The sequence below is a fragment of the Dipodomys spectabilis genome, unplaced genomic scaffold (genome assembly GCF_019054845.1).
Source record: "Dipodomys spectabilis isolate Male_0828 unplaced genomic scaffold, ASM1905484v1 ptg000175l, whole genome shotgun sequence".
Classification (NCBI taxonomy): Eukaryota; Metazoa; Chordata; class Mammalia; order Rodentia; family Heteromyidae; genus Dipodomys; species Dipodomys spectabilis.
In genome coordinates, this window is record NW_024870852.1 from 4693121 (window position 1) to 4705402 (window position 12282).

The following is a 12282-nucleotide window of genomic DNA, read 5'->3' on the forward strand; positions in this document are numbered from 1 at the left end:
GCTAGCAATGTTCTCCTCATGCTTGGGTCCAATTTGATGAGCTAACTTTCATGATTTTTTTCCTCTCAGTTTAGTATAGTTGACAATGAACTCAGTTCTTCCTTGTGGATCATGCCTTTGGCGCTAAAGTTCTTGCCTGATGTTGGCTGGCTCCAACTTACCCTGCCGGCTTGCCGAGGTGACAGGATTTCTTTGCCCCATGGGACTGGAGCCATTCAAACCACCACCCACCCAGGGTGAGACAGATCCTCCCTAGACATAAATCTGCCAGATTGCCAGATCATTCATTCCCCTACAAGGCAGAGCAGTAGAAGCAAACTGAATCATAGATTACTTCACAGCTTATAGCTAATAAAATAACAGGCTCAAAGGTTAATGCAATTATTTTCCTGAATTCCAAGAACATATTCAAGGTGACCAAATTCGGGGTGGGGGGGGAATGGAGAAAAAATATGGTCTATAGGAAGAAAGATACTAAAAAAATTGTGCAAAGCTACTTCCTTTGAAAAGGGAGCCATACTGTTGGAAAACCCATACTACCCTTACCAAAGTGTAGCTGCATGGTGAAAAAAATGTCCTAGATAACATCTGATCCCCCAAATTTTTCCTGGTTCTTCCTTAAAATGAAAATGAGGCATTCTTAAATATCACCCAAAGTCTTCACTATACTACTCTCAATTCAATTTCAGTCTTTCTCTTGTACTGCCTCAAAGACCAACATGCTATTTCAGGTACCAGTATGTCTTGAATGGAGGTCAGAAGATAGTAACCAAGCTGAATTAAGGATTATTCCAGAGGTAATAAATGCAATGTTTTCTTCATGAAAAGATGAAAGAAGTTGCATTGAAAATAGGAAATTCAGCTATTGTACCTTTGTATCTTTGGTGTTGTTGAAGAGGACCTTTTACAGCCTCTTTACAGAGTTCCATTATTTTTCTCATGCAAAACACAATTAGAGGAAACTTTCACAGTCTCATATCAACATGTGCAAGCCTTATTCCAATGAACTTTAATTAAAATCATTCCTTGACCTCACCATTTTGTTTTTCCCTTTAGTGATACTCATAAGAAAATATGTTGGAAATGATCTGTACAACTGGGGAGGGGCTTGAGGGGGGAGGGAAAGCGGGAGAAAAATGAGGGCGGAGGTAACAAGTTTGACAAGAAATGTACTAACTACCTTACTTATGTAACTGTGACCCCTCTCTACACCATCTTGACATTAATTTTTTTAAAGTCGTTCCTTGAAATGCTGAGGACTTCCAGTTAACATCACTGCTTAACAAATGGTTTATAAACAAAACACTGGTTGCCTGTAGCTCATGCCTGTATTACCAACTACTCAGGAGGCTGAGATCTGATCACTGGGGTTCAAGCCAGCCCAAGCAGGAAAAGTCGGTGAGACTATCTCCAATTAACCATCAGAATACCAGAAGTAGCCCTGTGGCTCAAAGTGGTAGAGCACTAACCTTGAGCAAAAAGAAGCTCAGGGACAGTGTCTAGGCCTACAGTTCAAGCCCCACGACCTGTAACGAAACAGAACCCTATTGATTAAAACCTATGACTCTGTGGCATTTGAGAAGGACTTGGCTAGAAAAATGTAGGAGATGTTTGTAGGAGATGTTACCTGGAGCTGTCACCACCTGAAACTTCACCCAGGGAGGGTGATCAAAAAGATTGCCATACTTGGCTAACACAACTTTTGCTTGACATTGCTGGGGTTGTTCATTGGAGTGCTGGCAGGCTACAATTTCTGTAAGCCAGTCTCTTAAGTAAATCAGCATTCTCATGTGTTTTCCCAAAACCAAATGTTCGAGTTGCAACACCTTTAGTGACTTAGCATTAAAAGTCACTTCTCCCATATTCTACTAAGGAGTAACAGATCACATCTCTTGTGGTGAGAATAGTAAGGCTGTAAAAGGATGTACATAATTGTAACCATGAGAGTCACTGGCTCTAATGAGATTACCTAATTTAGATGAGATGGATAGATGATTGATAGATAAGTGTTAGAGATAGATAGGTAGATGATTGATTGATAAGATAGACACACACAAATAAGTTATAACATTTATTTAAAATATTTGCATGATGATAGTTGAATGATTTCTCTGGGCTGGACACTTCCTGTTCTCTATTCAATGGTAAGAATTAGAGTAAAGGAGCATTGGGGATCGTTTTAATTACAGCAGCAATCACGTTTATTAGTTGCTCAAGAAAGACACAGGAAATGTAGAGTATATAGGGAAGCAGTGAGAGGTAGGGAAAGGGGGAAAAGGAGAGGAAAGGGAGGGGAGGGGGGAGAAATAAAACTAGAAAACCTTTTCTTTCTGCAGGTACCTGGACTACACTGAAACCCTGTATATATTACCAGAGTAATCTCAGGACACACTAACTTAGCTGAGCAGGAAGTGGTTTCTGTTTCTACCAAGACTTTGAAAGCATGCTGTTTGCATGCACATCCTGCACCCGCACATGTTACATTGCTCTTTATTCCTCCCCGCCATCCCCATTTTCTCATTGGGTTTACTATCTTTACCCTCTTCACAAGAGCTTTCTAGCTGAAATTCAACTCAAAATGAGGAGAAGATTCAGTAGATTAATTTGTATCCATTATCACAAGTGCCCTAAATTTGAACTTTTCCAACCTGAAAAGTCATGAAGCTTCACTGTTACTCAGGATTTCTTTCTTTAAAAGTCCCTTAGGAGTTACCATATTTCTCTAAATTCTGAACTAGATACCAGGCAGAGTATTTCTCCTTTTGCAGTTTTAATGATCATAGTAGTTAGTATCATTTGTCTTGGCCTGTGCTTTTCCAGAGGATCTTTGCTACATTTTCTATTTTTTCTATATTATCCATTTACTCAAACATTTCTAAATGTCATAACTCAACTATTTCTATACAACTTTAACATTCTCCTAAGTACTTCTGATGAGACTTAACATAATGGCTTTTTAATGTCATCTCATTTTGGATTTCTGATACCTTTCACAGGGGGTGTCTATTAAACATATATATTACTCTAATGTGGATTTTTTCATGGGAGGAAAATGGTATTGCCTAATGCTAACAAGTTGGTTCAATGTAAAAGTAAATTTTACCCTTGAATTGTCCTTCATTGTAGTGTGGGTAACAGGAAAATGAGGCAAGTTTGGCTTCCAGCATCTGCCTGTCATGTCTTTGGTAGTATGAAGCATAGAACATAGAGTTTACCTTGATAGACTGTTCAGCAGACCAACTTCATTGTAAATCTTTAGATTAAAAGGATCTCTATGGCCACCACATCTGAAGAACCCTAAGTCTGAGTGTTAGGTAGGGTTTTATGTTCTGTTTAGGGCTTTGATTAATGTCTGGAAGAGAGAAATCCTATTGACTCCTGTCATGTTAATGTTAATTAATTGCTTGTGGTGTCTGTTCACCAAGTGTAAGGGTAGAAACCTGTTAGTTCACTTACCACAGGGGCTGGACTTAGCAGATGGGAAAATATTATTTTGGCATGTTTTTGACGGCAGCACAAATTTATTTTTATCTCACTCTCTTTGGTGTGTGTGAAAAGAGACTGCCACCTGTGCTTTGTGGATGAGTGTCAGTGATTTGGACAGATTAATTTATGGCTTAGTGGAGAACCATCAAAGATTGCTAGGATAGAACTCACCTTTTGGCCAGCATTGACGTGAACTTTAATTTTACCCCCATTTTCCAAAGCCTGGAAGACTGTATTTATGTAATATTATGCCAAGTAGAATATAATATTATGTACTTTTCTCTTAATCATAGAATGTACAAATAAAGATATAGATGTGTTCCCATAACCCTCCCTCTTTCAGTGTGTGTGTGTGTGTGTGTGTGTGTGTGTGTGTGTGTGTGTGTGTGTTCACCTAAGTTATGAAGGTTGTAACTGAAATGCTGGAAACTACAAGAGGCATCTTGAATAGTGTAAAAGCATATTCACATTTTCAGCAATAATTCTTTGTAGAACATCGTTTAAAAAATTGAACAGCAGACCACTATTAACATTATGATTTACATGCTACTTGCTGTTGGAGGCCTGACATAGAATACCAATTATGAAAATGGCACAGTGCTAGATTTCTTCCTGAATTATTCCACACACATTATACTTTGCAGGGAGCAGGTTTGACTTAAATGTAAATTACTAGGGCTTTTTGTTTGCTCTTTCAAAGGACTGTTTGTTGTATTACCCAGTGCTTTTCTGTTCCCTCATAGCTAAAATAATTAAGATCATTTGCAGAGCCTGGTTTGCTCATTTTGCCTAGTTACACATTGCTGCTATGGTCCATTATGTCTACAGGGGAGTGCCATTATTTAATCTGAACATCTGGAACCCATCAAGTCTGGTGAAAGACAAGATGTGTCCTCAGTTTTAAGCAACTTCATGATAAAACTAATGGGTAAGTCCAATGTGAACAGATAAAGAAGATTAATATTTGGGACTTGTACCTTGTGATCAGCCAATCACAATGTAACTTTTGTTCTGATTCATATTTGACTGTATTTTCTGCACTTTATTTTATTCATAGCATGGCAGCTAGAGGGCAAACTTACCCAATGGGGCCATATATAGAGCATTTGAAGTGAAGAGAAAAGAGCTCACATATCTTAATTCTCTCTAGTTGAAGACTTCGCTTTGCGGTAGCTCCTTGAGAGAGCTCCATAACAATGCCCTCCAGAGAGGTCTTGCTACTACTGGACAGAATTGAAGACAGTATGCCTACTACAGGGTACATGCCCCTTGTGCCCACTTCATCCTTTTTGTAACTGAAGGAAAATGAAGGACTGGAAGTTTCAGACGTACAAATATATCTATTTTAATCAGAAATGTGGATGAAATCCATAGCATATAGACAACAAAATTCACTCTCTTCTTATATACCCTCCCTGGTCCTCAGACTCTTTTTTTTTTTCATTTTTAATTTTAAGAACATCTGTCTCCACTGCTGCTTCGCCCTCATCAGGAAATCCAATTACCAAGATAGAAGAGTCTAGCAGGTGAAGCAAAGTACAGCAGCTCCGCCTCTTAATACTGATGCTCAAATGACTCCCAGATGAACAGCTGGATTCCTGTATGGCTCAACCCTAACTCACCTGGTGATGGAGAGAAAGAGGCAGCTGATGGATCAAAGGAGCAGTAGAGAGAACAGAGAGCTTGTGATGTGGACAGGAAACACATTAGAGAACATAAAAATTCAGTTTGCTCAGGATTTATTTCTAGTTTATGCATTGATGTGCAGACATAAGGACAAAAATTTATCAAGTTAAAAAATTTCTCTTTTTGGCAAGTTCAGTGTTGCCTCTTTTTCTCTTAATTTGCTACCCAGATATGTACTTGAAATAGGAATGTAGGTCTACTGGGGCATGAAATACTTGAGATCCAGTCAACAATGAGGAGAATGAGAGAAATCCCGTTAGAAAGACCTTTTGGAATGTAAGTCAGTTGAACCTGAATAGTCACAGATAATTTAACACAGCCCCTAAACCATTAGGGGAATTTGTATTACTAGGACTTGGCTCTGTGTTAGTGATGTCATCCTTTGTAGTTGGTGATGACTGCAGAAGTTATCCTGCTTGATATAAGAGTGACGGTTCTTCATGTTTACAAGAGAGTAGGGGAATAACAAGGGGAGGAATAGGAAGCACTTGGTGTCCTCTCTGCCCTGGACTCAGAGTCACAGGATGCTCACAGGGGCCATATTTTTTCTTGGTTACAAAGGAGCAAATGAAGATCAGAAAAAAGTGTCATAATACCTACAAAGCAGTACATTAAATATTGAGACAGTTGTATGTAATTCTTTTTTGTATATCTTCTCTGTTACGCAATGGGCTTTCGTGTCCAATTCTGAATCCTTGGAGAATTATAGTACTTGTAGTCCTGTATCATTCATCTCCAAAGTTCATTTAAATCTTTCTAGAGAAACACCTATATTGTTAACACATGAATATTAGCACACACTGCATCTGATTCCGGTGTAATGCATCTTGTATATATATTTTTATAATTGGGGGAGGGGAAGGGATATCACAAAATGCTTAAGTAAGGATACAGATCGACCCATTATAACAATGAAATGTGCAAGACACTATGTTGAAAACAAACTTTAAATTTCCGTGGGAGGGGGGGGAGGGGAAGGGAGGAGTTGGGGAGGTGGGGAGGGAAGGGAAGGTAGGGGAAAAACAAAAGGAGGAGGTAACAATGCTCCACAGGAAATGGACTCACTACCTTGCTCATGTAACTTTAACCCCTCTGTACAGTTTCCTTACAATGAAAAATATATATTAAAAATAAAAAAAGAATACTAGAACACACACACACATACACACACACACACACACGTTAGGCATCAACTTAGCCAAAACAATTTATGATTTTTCCTGGGCTGCTAACTGTCTGTGACCTTAATCAGCAGAGGCAGTGACATTGTTGGACACTTTTTTTAGGAACTACACTCATATGCTCGATCTCATTTGAAAATGCATTACCAACAAATGTATTACCAACAAATATTTTTTTAATTTGGTCTCTAAGTTATGCAACTGTCTTCATCTGCTAAACAGCTATTAGGCACTGGAAACAGAAAGGTGAAAAGTTGACACATGATGGTGTAAATCCATCAAGCGTAAACCTGAAAGCAAGAAAGTGAACAGCATGTGTCTGCGTTCCAAGATCATTGAGAATGCTAAGTGTCCAGTATAGTTATGGGTATTTGTTGATCTCTGTATGTTTTTTACATACGGCCTTTTCTGGTAACTTCATTAAGTCTGCATAATTATAGTTGGCTTCGACCTTAGGCTGCATCAGTACTCATTATTATCTATTTGGTGTATTGTAGAAGCATAAATATAACTAAATTACTAGGGTCAAGCCATAATGGGAGCTGTTGTGATAGTAATTAAAGGAGAAATGTAGTCTTTTTTTGGTGAAACTTGCAGAAATATAGCATGGGGTGTGTGCTCCTAGGGTGTACTTAAAGTTAGGTTTTGGATTCAAAGTGGTAAAATGACCGATAATGAAGGTACATCATTAATCACAGTTCTCAAAGACACTCTGTTCCAATCCTTTGCTCTTCTTGCTGAAAGGTAGTTCTGAGGTTGATGTTCAGACAAAAACCACAAAGGGCTTGGAGATAAGGTGTAAATTTCCATGCTTCCACTAGAAGTTATTGCCCAGTTAACACATAATTGAAAAATCAAAACACTGAAATCATTAAAGTCTAAGTTAGTAGAGCAGTCCTTAACTCTGTCTTTCCCCAGATTAGTCAAGCTCTCTCACCAACATTCTTGGAATGTGGTTTATTTTGGAGAAGAATTATGATCGTTATCTTCATCTACAACACACAGATCCAGAAAACAGTAAAAGTCCATTCTAAAGACCTTCTGTTAGCTGCCTTTCTAAGTATAATGTTTCTAGATGCAGAGTTGCGTGGAGAAGTCACAAAAGAACACAAGAGCTGTGAATGTAGCTCAGTAGTAAAGTACTTGCCTAAGATGTACAAATCCCCACTACCAAAAATGAGGCAACCAATGACTCCATTTAATGAATTCTAAACCAGTGCAATAGCACATTAAAAGTCCATTGAGGAATGTGGCCCAACTGTAAGAAATGTCTATTTATGTAACGCAACTAGAGCAAGTGAGGCTCATTTAGGACATTTTGGTCTCACTCTATCTTCTCTTACCTTTTCTAATTTTTGCCTGTTCATAGATATGCAGAATTTTTTAAAAATCAATTAGTCTGCATACTTGTTCAATTTGAACTTTCCAATTTAGAAAGCTATTTCATAACCGTGATTTAAATAACTGGCACAGAGCCCATCACGTATCAGAAAGAATTGATAATGGGCATGAAATGACTCAAATATATGCATTATAGACTAAAAAGTTGGAAAAAAAACAATTACTCTCAAACTATAATAATTCTATAGAAGACTGGGCCCATTTCTTCTACTTTTGAGTTTCCAGAACACATGGTAAAATGTTTCTTCTGTAACATGGAAACAAAAGTTTGACTTATGAGATGTTTGTTGAATATGTTATTCACATCCTCATCATTTATTTATCTGTTCCCCTTGTTCATCTTTGAATGATGTCACAGTGAATCATTTATAGATTATTTGCTTAGGCAACCTTCAGATTAGTCAGTCTTGTATAATTTATAGTTACTTAAGCTAGAGTTAATTAGAGATTAATAACTTGGATTATATTGTTATACTCAAATATTCTAAAACAGCCTAGAATAATAGGCAAAATAACTATCATGGTAGATTGAATCACTATTTGGAGAACATTTTGATCTTTTTTCTCATGCTCATGTTTGACTTTCAACTTGGCCTTTGATCAATAAGGTATTAGCAGATATTACTTAAGCAGAGGCTTAGGATGAGCTTGCATAGTGAATGATGACCTGAACAGGTGGGGAATAGAAAATTAGTTCTTTATTCTATGTGACTAAGTTTGTATTTTGTTGCAGCACTATGGAGAAAACGGCAAGCTAGTACAACTCTATTCATACACTGTCACAATTTTGCTTTTTGCTACAACTTTATGTAGATATGGTAATGTATGACATTTCACTTAATCCTTCCTAAAACTGCATAAGTTAAATGCTACTCATATTCCTACTTCACTTACTTGAAAGCTGAAATCCCAAAAGGAAACAAGAACTGAAAATGACTTGATTCCAATCTGTCCCTTTCAAAGCTCATGTGCTTGCTGCTTCACCCATCCAGATAAAGTTGAGTAAGTACTCAATAAATGCCAATTAACTTAGGTTCCTTTTTTTTTTTCCTTAATTTTATCTATCAAGGTAAATTGAAATGTTTAACTAAAGTGTGAGTTAAGGCTTCGCATGGCATAAGAGAAGGTATCCAAGGTATTTACAAAGCTCAGTGGTATTATACCTACCTAGCAAGTGTAAAGCCCTGAGTTCAAATTCCAATACACGCACACACACACACACACACACACATCCTTATTCTGTCTCAATTACTATATGGTTATGAAGACAATAAGAAGTTACTTAATCACATTTTTAATTAATAGACTGAGGTAGTAATGGAAGCGACATCTGAAGCTAGACATAACCAATTTAAAAAAATAGTTCCCCAGTTAATTTGGAGAAAAAGAAGAAAGAGAGACATTGTAAGTTGTGATAAACACAGTAAGCAAAATCCATGAGTGGTGTTCCATCTCTCCACAGATTGAAGATTAGGAATAAGTTGCAGGTATTTAATGGATAACACACTTATAAAATACCAGGCTATAGGAATGAAGTTTCTCCAAGCGCATATTTTTCTATGCATATATATATGTATATATATTTAAAATGAGTCCCACAAAGACAGACTTTGTCCCCAAAGGCTTAGCTAATTTACTGCACTCCTAACAGTGGAGTTTAGAGAGAGGTAAGTGGATCTGGAAATCCACTCTTTGTGGAAATCCTCTTTGTAGCTGTGCCCTGAGGTCTTCATGGTACAAACAAATGGAGAAATTAGGAAAACTGAGGGGAGAGGTGGAGTTATGAGGGAGACATTGCACTTATAAACTTATCTGTTGAATGGCAACCCCTTTGTACAACTACTTAAAGATAATAAAAATTTGTGATAAATGGAGCTAATAAACCATATCCTAATAGTACTACCAAACTTTGTCTTTAAAATTAGAATACTGATATTAATTGAGAACATAAAATAACTAGAAATAATGGAAGCCATCAAGGATTCAAGAAAACATTATTTTCATCTGTTTTCTCCCAATCAACCATCTATATATCCCACCCATCTGAGGTTATAGCTTAATAACCATTGTTAATTTTCACGAGACTGAATTCTGGCATTCATTGTGCCTTCTAGGGGGAAATTAAAGTAATTTCAGTTGGATTTTCTGGGTTAGAATATAGGTTTGTGATGTCAGGTGTGTATACATAATCTCATTGGCCTTACATTATTTTGGACTGAGTATAAGAATAGTTCTCGGAAATTATTACAAAACTTAAATAATCTAATATCCATTGTGTTAATTAAGAAAATGATTGGAATATACAAAAAGTCCATAAATATCAGTTGCTTCCTCAGTTCTGTAAAAGATTACTCCATTTTGAGTTTCATTTTATCTCATCTTGAAATAAAATTGAGGCATAGAAACTCTTCATGTGTGGTATATACATATATATTTATATTTATATTTATAAGAGAGAGGGGGAAAGAAAGAGGGAGAGAGAGGAGAAAAAGAGGGAGAGAGAGAAACAGAGAGAGAGAGAGAGAGAGAGAGAGAGAGAGAGCACTAAACTGAAAACAAATACAAAAGTTATGGAAAGTTTCCATGTTCTGGCCTAAAATTTAAAATGAATTCTAAGTAGTCCTTAATTAGTTAAATCCTTTCAATCCTTGAAATTTCAGATCAGGTAACCAAAGTGTTACAGAAGAAACTGCTTTTTAAAAGCAATACCCATCCATTAATAATAAAGTTGATAGCATCGACGTGCTTCACATTACTTTTACATGATATTACTTGTCAATGACTGAGCTGAATTTGAACTGGCTTATTTTTTTTTAAGACAGACTCTCCTTACAAATCCCTTAAGCTCCAGTGCAGTCATTCTAATTCACAACAGGCTAGAACCTTATATAATTGTTCTCAGCTCAATACAATCTAGCAGCTTTTTGATTTACATATTGGGCAGCTGTTTTAAATAAGAAGTTGTCTATCATGGATCCTTTTGTCATCTGTCCAAGGAATGTGTTTATAAAAGGTTCCAATTAGAGTAATGAAGGATTCATGTGAGAACAATGATCAATAGCCAACCTTAGAAACAATGTAAGTCAAAGACAGATGTAAACTGTGACCGGGCTTAACAGTGTCAAGTTATATCTATAGGGGATGTGCAAAATGTCTGTTGGAAAACAAATGGAAAAATTTCAAGTCTTTGACCCATTGGACAGAGTTTGATTCCACGACACAGAAGCATTTAGGTCCTGTGTTAAATAAATCATTGACCCACATATGATTGCAACTATGCAGATTTAATGGGAACAGCAGCAACCAGGGAAAAGGCAGTTCAAAGAAGCCAGCCACATCAGGTCTTTACTGTGATTTTGGATGCAACTCCTTCCCTCCTCCCCCTCCATCAACCATAGGAGCAGATGTCTATTGCTATAAGAATGAGCCATGTTGATAGGGCAGTTTCTGTGCAAACACGGTTTTAGACTCTGTCAGACACATCTGGTCAGGGGTTTTGTAACAGCTTTATTTATTTCTTGCCTGAGCTGGAACGTCAGAAGCATGCACTCCACATTAAGCCAAGAGTTCCTTTTGTTCCACAGGGCTGCCAAAGCTGGAACCTTTTGTTGGTTGACACAGCCAGATCTTCTGTAGAGACCATTATATTCTTTGGCGTATTCCAGTGAGTTTGCATCTTTTTAATCCACCTCAGCAAGCCGCGGGGAGTTTTGTAAGGGCCATGCGCAGGACCTTCTATTAAAACTCTACAGAGACACCAGCTGGGAAGGCAAAATTGATAGCGTCGAGGTGGCCTGCTACCAAGTTGGCCCTGGTGAGATGAACTCTTTGCCATATCCCAATGTTTGCTTAGATCATTTAGGGAAAAAAGCATCAAAACAGAAGGAGCTTCTCATTCTTATGTGTTGAGGTTGTTTCTATCTCAGGCCAAAAGAGAAAAGAAGAATAGCAAAAGCAATCCTGTCATTGAATATAAAATCTGTATGATGCACAGTTTCATGAGGGTTACTGCAGAAACATCTGGTCTGCAAAAGTTGAAGAAGAGACCAGTTAAAACAAAGTTCTGCCTAGGTTTCTAATATAATTAAAGCTGGGTTTTAGAAAAAATTCTTTCTTTCTTAAACCACATCAATTGAAAGCCCAATTTCAGTTTTCTGTAGCCTTGAGGAGTTGTAAGAGAAAGGGAGGTAGGGGCTGAAAGACACAAGCAGATACTCACGAATGTCCACCTAGTAGGGTTTTTGAGCACAGACTGAATTGATTGTATCTGTCCTGGTTCAGAGAAGTTCAGCGTCTGCTTCTAGTTTTCAGGAACACACTGTCTCAAACATGAGAGTAGTCTAACTCCAGCCCTGGAGCATTCACCCCCATGTGGCTTGGTTGTGCCCTGGCTACCTAACCCCATGCAGAAGAGAAGCTATTCTAGCCTTTCCAGCTGGCAGGGCAACGGCACTCCTATGGGTTTCTCTTGCTTGTGATTCACTTGACATGGCCTTAAGGTCCAATTTCTTGACCATGTGCTTTTTAT